Source organism: Sinocyclocheilus rhinocerous, unplaced genomic scaffold, assembly GCF_001515625.1.
Source record: "Sinocyclocheilus rhinocerous isolate Xijiao unplaced genomic scaffold, SAMN03320098_v1.1 scaffold323, whole genome shotgun sequence".
Classification (NCBI taxonomy): Eukaryota; Metazoa; Chordata; class Actinopteri; order Cypriniformes; family Cyprinidae; genus Sinocyclocheilus; species Sinocyclocheilus rhinocerous.
This window is the reverse complement of record NW_015643640.1, coordinates 717,529-725,251: the sequence shown is the minus strand read 5'-3', so window position 1 is coordinate 725,251 and position 7,723 is coordinate 717,529. Positions and strand designations below refer to the sequence as shown.

General features: G+C 34.7%; 1 long non-coding RNA gene across 1 annotated transcript; it reads left to right on the top strand.

The window, feature by feature from the left end:
* Positions 1-1,900: 1,900 nt before the first annotated feature.
* Positions 1,901-6,375, top strand: LOC107757617 (uncharacterized). The gene is made up of 3 exons (XR_001641954.1): positions 1,901-1,972; positions 2,790-2,825; positions 6,335-6,375. It is a non-coding gene; the product is annotated as an uncharacterized LOC107757617 (long non-coding RNA).
* The last annotated feature ends 1,348 nt before the right edge of the window (positions 6,376-7,723 follow it).

The window sequence follows — 7,723 nt, the reverse complement described above, 5'->3', positions numbered from 1 at the left end:
CAGGAAAATTCTGCTCCACACGAACTCCATCTCTGCAACAACTGTGAGTTTGGGTCGCTTATAACCTGCATTTGAAAACACAACCCACTCCAACCATCTTCCCAAATTTGTAATGAGAAGTCTTAAGCTTTCCCTGTGACTTATACTCATATTTTTATGAGGCTAAAGTCTCAAAATCTAATTATGAGATAACAAGCATAAAATTTTTTCATTTCAACCATTAATTCCACTATGATTTCAATCTTTGACATGGCCTTACTCAGTCAATATTAAAGATATAAAGGTTATATTTTCTCAGAATGTTCTACATCTTTATGAAGGATAATTTTCACAATATTTTTCACAGTAAATCACAAAAAAACGACTTTAGCTGGGTTTTCACAGGCAGGGTCACAAATACTCAAATTCTCATAGCATTTGCAGATAGATAGATAGATAGATAGATAGATAGATAGGCATAAGCTGTCATTTGTGCATAAAGGATATGTATTTCAGTTGCTGTACTTGTTTAGTAGCATTTTTTAAGAACCGGTTAAGACTATTTTTAGAACCAGTCAAAAATACATAACCAATGAATGGAGTTTGTCCATCTTTATGAAGGATAATTTTCACAATATTTTTCACAGTAAATCACAAAAAAACGACTTTAGCTGGGTTTTCACAGGCAGGGTCACAAATACTCAAATTCTCATAGCATTTGCAGATAGATAGATAGATAGATAGATAGATAGGCATAAGCTGTCATTTATGCATAAAGGATATGTATTTCAGTTGCTGTACTTGTTTAGTAGCATTTTTTAAGAACCGGTTAAGACTATTTTTAGAACCAGTCAAAAATACATAACCAACATTTGAATGGAGTTTGTCATCTATTTTTACTATTTATTTTTACTTATTGCAGTATAAATTAGCACCACCAGTCAGTTTTCAGCATGTCAAGCCTGATTTTTGTTATGACCAGAATTTCCATAGGGAACATAGGGTATCTTCTCTTGTACTAGTTTCAGGACTCTTTTAAGTGAGAGCTGGTTGCTATCTCGCTATCAGTACAAAACCGCACCATCTTCCTGGAGCAGTAACAGTGATAAAACTGATGGTGTAGTGCAATATCAGGATGTAATTCTTTAAAACAATGAACCTCTCACATGATTAAGGTGGGCATCTGTACCGATAGGGAAAATCTATGATGTTTTTACATGGTTGGTTAACTATTGTTTTGGTCAGAAAAGAAATACTTCCTGATTGACCGCATTCCTGCATGGCACCCTGACTTTGTCAACATACCTAATGAAAAAGAGAGACGTCACTTTTACCAGGAGTTGTGCTTTCTCTCGCACACATTTGAATCAGAAGGCAGGGAATGAGTCCGCTTACTGTGCTCTCCAATATGCAGGTAGGATTATATATTTCCAATAATATCCTTAATAAGTAATGGGTCTTGTTTTGCAGCTAAATTTATTATTTATCTTTTATATTGCAGTATAAATTAGCACCACCAGTCAGTTTTCAGCATGTCAAGCCTGATTTTTGTTATGACCAGAATTTCCATAGGGAACATAGGGTATCTTCTCTTGTACTAGTTTCAGGACTCTTTTAAGTGAGAGCTGGTTGCTATCTCGCTATCAGTACAAAACCGCACCACCTTCCTGGAGCAGTAACAGTGATAAAACTGATGGTGTAGTGCAATATCAGGATGTAATTCTTTAAAACAATGAACCTCTCACATGATTAAGGTGGGCATCTGTACCGATAGGGAAAATCTATGATGTTTTTACATGGTTGGTTAACTATTGTTTTGGTCAGAAAAGAAATACTTCCTGATTGACCGCATTCCTGCATGGCACCCTGACTTTGTCAACATACCTAATGAAAAAAAGAGACGTCACTTTTACCAGGAGTTGTGCTTTCTCTCGCACACATTTGAATCAGAAGGCAGGGAATGAGTCCGCTTACTGTGCTCTCCAATATGCAGGTAGGACTATATATTTCCAATAATATCCTTAATAAGTAATGGGTCTTGTTTTGCAGCTAAATTTATTATTTATCTTATATACATGTGAATAATACAGTGATTTAAATGATAATAATTTAGCAAACTCAAAACACAAATGCTATTATGAGTGAGGTGGGTTATTTCACTTTCTCATACTTTAACACACACACACACACACACACACACACACACAGTGAGAGCAGAAACTGGACCCAGCAGGTGTGTCTGAGGACAGTGATAGGTCAGTAGACAACTGAAACAAAGACACACAAAGACCCCTTTGCCAAAGCAGTCATTGTTTTATGAGTTCACTTTCATTACCTGAGGAAAGTTAAACATTTTCTATGAATGCCTGATGCTGTCGGGAGAAACAAGGATGTTATTTTTGTGTAGTGAAACATGCTGGTCTTGTTCTGCAAGCTTTGTAGTTTAACTAAGTTCGAGGTTTAAATATGCTGAAAATGTGTTCAAAAGTGAAAGAGAGACACAAATGAATCCTGTGAAACCAGAAACCTGCTATAAGAGCTGTTCGACTGGACCTGAGTGATGTGAATGCTGAGCGACATTTCATAAAAAACTGTGTTTGTTGTCATTGTAGCTTCTAGTTCTCTCCTTAAGCTCTGCTCTTTAAAACAGGCTGATCAGGAACGCACCGCACTGTTTAACCAGCCACACAGAGCGTCACTGCTGCCAGCTGTGATTCAGGATTTAGAAGCTGAATGTAGCAAATGTAGAAAGTTAAATAAAATTGTGCTACAAAGAATTTAGCTCATGTTTTATGCTTTGTGTTTTGCAGACCGCTCAGAAAGAAATAAACCAGAACACTTATAAGGTAAGATGGAAACACAATATCCTCACACACCATTTGAGTACTTCATATAATATGTAAATCAGGGCTGTCAAATCGATTAATCGTGATTAATCGCATCCAAATATTTATATATAAATACATAACTTTTATTTTGGATGTGATTAATCGCGATTAATTGATTTGGCAGCCCTAATGTAAATAAATTAAGTGAACATTTCAAGAACAAGATTCTTTTGTTATCATCAGCTAGAAGTTACAATTGTAATCGAGTTGTTTTGCTGATTATATAATGCTTGAGGCTCTAGTCTCTATTTGAATCATGTGAATCAATCTGATTCAACGACTCTGAAATCTTGTGTAGTTTGATGCTACATATCTTTGAATGTTCAGCATCAGTGTAAAATTGTGTAAAAACACTGTCAAAAATAAACCAGCCATTGAGGTTTACAAATTCAATTTTGACCTCTTGCATTGCAAGACCAAAAGTATATGGACACTCAAACACTACATTCATATGTGCTTGTTGAACATTTAACTTTAAAATAATAGTGAGGCGCTTTTCTGGGATGTTGGAACATGGCTATAGGCATTTTCTCACTTTCAGACACAAGAGCATCATGGGTGTTTGTTTAACTATGGGGACTTCTGACCCTGTGGTGTTGTAGAAAGTAAACTCTCTAAAAATACACTGTAAGTCATTTAACTTGTCAACTAATAATGTCCAACAGTGAACATGCATTACAGGAGAATTTTGACATTTTTATGAAACAGCCTGGAAATTTTATTTTTCTTACCTTGATTGATTTATTCACAGATCACATATTTGGTCTCAAGGATGCTCTTGACTGACGGTAACCAAATACAGAAACTTTATTAGGTATAATAATGTTATAATGTTATATATAGTCTTATAATGTTATCAAGATTTTTACATCAAAAAACATCATTTAGAAGTAATAGGCTATTTTCTGTCCTGTTTCATCTGAACGCTCTGTTTGAATAGGCGTGGCGGATTGTAGACTCGGAAGTAAACGCCGACTGCTGTGATTGGCTAACAGTTGTGTGTGTTTGACAGCAACACCCTTCATAGATGGACGCTGCTGTGACTTAGGTTAAAAATGCATAAATACTCAGCACTGCACAGGGTCTTGTTGTCTTCGGAGCATCTTTATCGTTTGGTTTCTGCGTAGACCTGTGTTTGCCTCTCGTTATTTACACTATATGCATGAATCGGTGGGCGGAGCTAAACAGGCAGTGATGTAGAAGCAGGCGTTGATCTTCTTCTGCGGAGGCGGGGCTTAGCCACACTATTACATCATAAAGTGGCACATTCCACAACCAGTCGTTTTGGCAGATTGGCTTCAATATAAGCTGTTTTTAGACTATTGAGAAAGTTTTGAGTTCTGAAACTTACAGAATATTTTTATAGTACAATGACCTCTTATATGTCAAAAAAGCAAGGGAATTTTGATTTCTCAGTTCATTACCCTTTTAATATCAATAATTTTTAACATCAAAAATGGCACCCTTATGATGGATTTTCAGATTTTAAGTCTGAAAGTGGGACAAGATTAAAACAATTAGTGCTGTCAAATGATTAATCGCGATAATTGCATCCAAAATAAACGTTTTTGTTTTGTGTGTACTGTGTATATTTATCATGTATATATAAATACACAAGCAGAGCTCAAGCAGCCTTTGAGAGGCCTGGCCTGACTCTCTCTCTCACTCTGCGCTTATGACACATCACTTCAGCTATGCAGAAAACAGCAGCTTTAAAACGTCCACATAGTCAGGAAGAGAATGCAAGTCTTCAGCTTGAAAGATCAAAGAGCTTTTTCCAATGAACACTGTAGTTTTTGGAAGGGATGCTGTTATTTGCTCTAATGGATTCCTTTAACACTTCATACGTCTACTAATCTGAGGTATGAAATAGACGCCTTTGATGTCTCTTTAGGCTTTGTGCAGTGTTCAGTTTGCTGTCTTTTTGACACGTAGTTTCTGTGGTACAGTATTATTGTTAGATCCATTTCATTGTGCTGTTGAACACACTTGACCTGGTCAAAGCAGGATATGTTACAGTGGAAATAAGCAACTAGTTGTAAAGATAGAAAAGGACATTACATTGAGATGTAGAGTAATTAAAGCAAAGTTTTATGAAGTAATAATGCAATAAAAGTTAACATTTTGTATGTGAGAAATAACTGTCACTGTTATCTGTTGAAGATATTGTGGTGATAAAAATGTTCGTTATAATAGTACATGGATGCATGTGTGTTAAACATTCTAAAACTAGCGTTCAAAAGTTTGGGGTCAGTAAGATTTTATACATTTTTTGAAAGAAGTATCTTATGCTCGTCAAGACTGCATTGTTTGGTCAAAACACAGTAATATCATGAAATGTTTTTACAATTAAAAAACAGCTGTTTTCTATGTGAATCTATGTTAAAATGTTGCTGTTATTTGCTCTAATGGATTCCTTTAACTCTTCATACGTCTACTAATCTGAGGTATGAAATAGATGTCTCTTTGATGTCTCTTTAGGCTTTGTGCAGTGTTCAGTTTGCTGTCTTTTTGACACGTAGTTTCTGTGGTACAGTATTATTGTTAGATCCATTTCATTGTGCTGTTGAACACACTTGACCTGGTCAAAGCAGGATATGTTACAGTGGAAATAAGCAACTAGTTGTAAAGATAGAAAAGGACATTACATTGAGATGTAGAGTAATTAAAGCAAAGTTTTATGAAGTAATAATGCAATAAAAGTTAACATTTTGTATGTGAGAAATAACTGTCACTGTTATCTGTTGAAGATATTGTGGTGATAAAAATGTTCGTTATAATAGTACATGGATGCATGTGTGTTAAACATTCTAAAACTAGCGTTCAAAAGTTTGGGGTCAGTAAGATTTTATACATTTTTTGAAAGAAGTATCTTATGCTCGTCAAGACTGCATTGTTTGGTCAAAACACAGTAATATCATGAAATGTTTTTACAATTAAAAAACAGCTGTTTTCTATGTGAATCTATGTTAAAATGTAATTTATTCCTGTGATCAAAGCTGAATTTTCAGCATCATTACTCCAGTCTCCAGTGTCCTGAAGATCCTTCAGAAATCATTCTAATATACTGATTTGCTGCTCAAGAATAATCTCTGATTATTATCAATGCTGCTTAATATTTTTTGGAAACCATGATACATGTTTTCCAGGATTCCTTAATGAATAGCACAGCGTTTATTTGGAATAGAAATTTTGTAATCTTTACTGTCATATCGGATCAATTTAATGCATCATTACTGATTTAAAGTATTAATTTCTTTTAAGCAAAACCAATTTTATTGACACCAAACTTTTGAATGGTACTGTATGTATATGTTTTGTTTTTACTGTGACCATTCGCTCGTGGTGTGTCTGATTGTTGACCTTAAACAACCATAAAGTGTTCAGAATACCCCACAGAGCATGGCAATGAATGTTGCAGATATTTTATGTCAATATCTGTTTTTTTTTCATGCTTGCTTTTTTAGTCAAAGACCCCTTTCTTCAATCAAAGCCGCCTTTAAGAGAAGTGAGTAGGATGTGATGTAAATCTGCCATGCTTTTACATTATATATATATATATATATGGTCAAAATGCTAAATGATCTCAAATCTTCCAGCTTCTGCAAGAGCTCACTCACACAGGACTGCTCTAGGGAAAGAAGGTGAGCTTACTGAAACTATTTTGGCCATTTTTAACGAATAGAGTCCATGAACCGGGTTAAAGGACGGATCAGGATATGCCAAAAGCCAGATTTCGTGGACAACAACATTGTGTGGACAACATGTTTTGAAGAACTGCTAGGCTACACTTTTGTCTGTATGAAACACTTAATCAATCTCATACATGTTTGTGCTGGATACAGTTGCCAGAATAGACAATATGATGCAATATAATCCATTAAAATGTGTGGTTACAATTTTGAGGCAGAAAATTTGTAAATACACTTTTTTGTGCCTGAAAATGATTATTTTAAAAATACGTCTTATTCTTAATTTCCTTAATGACATAATAGAAAGTGGCCGAGTGATTTAGGTCCATAGATTATCTCACCAACATTGATGCCAGATTGAATCTCCTTGTATGTTTTTTTTTTATACAAAACCACAACTCTGGTTGTATAGCTGTGCTGTATTAAGAAACGATGCTGTTGTTGTTTTCAGGCATCCAGAGATAACCATCTTATCGGCAGAGCCGTTAACAGCAGCTTCTTGGTATCTAGGGGCGTCTGGCCGATTTTCATCCACAGCTTTCACAACACAACCAATCTGGACTGAGAGCGTTCTGACCTCTGCTCAAGTCAAGTGATTTAGGGCACTAGATCCAGTTCAACAGCTGCCATTAACAAACCAGACAGGTGTGTGGATTCTCTTTGTGTGCTTAGCATGTCTTTACTTTTACTTTTTAAAGCATGGCCACTTTGTCCTTGTTTTTGAGAGACTAACACATGGAGTACTAACTTTTCAATAAACCACTGTCACACTGTGCAGACATCAGTGTTGTTATTAGTAACTAAAACTAAAACTATTAAAAATAATTTTCATTTTTTGAAATAAAGCTGAATAAATGAAATACGATATAATATAAAATAAAGTAAATGTTGCTTTGGCAACTTAATGGAAATAAGTTTGAGTTGAGAAGTACTAAAATGACTAAAAATGAAATAAAAATAAATTAAAGCTCAATAGAAATATAAAAAAAACTAATAAAAATGATAAAAGCACATAAAAATCACTCAAACTTAAACTAGACATATAAAATACCAATAAAAAAATAATAGTATATACTGTATATATAATAGTATACAATAGTATATAAATAATACTCAAATAGAACTGGCAGATATCTGCTTACATATAATTTTAAAATATAAAAA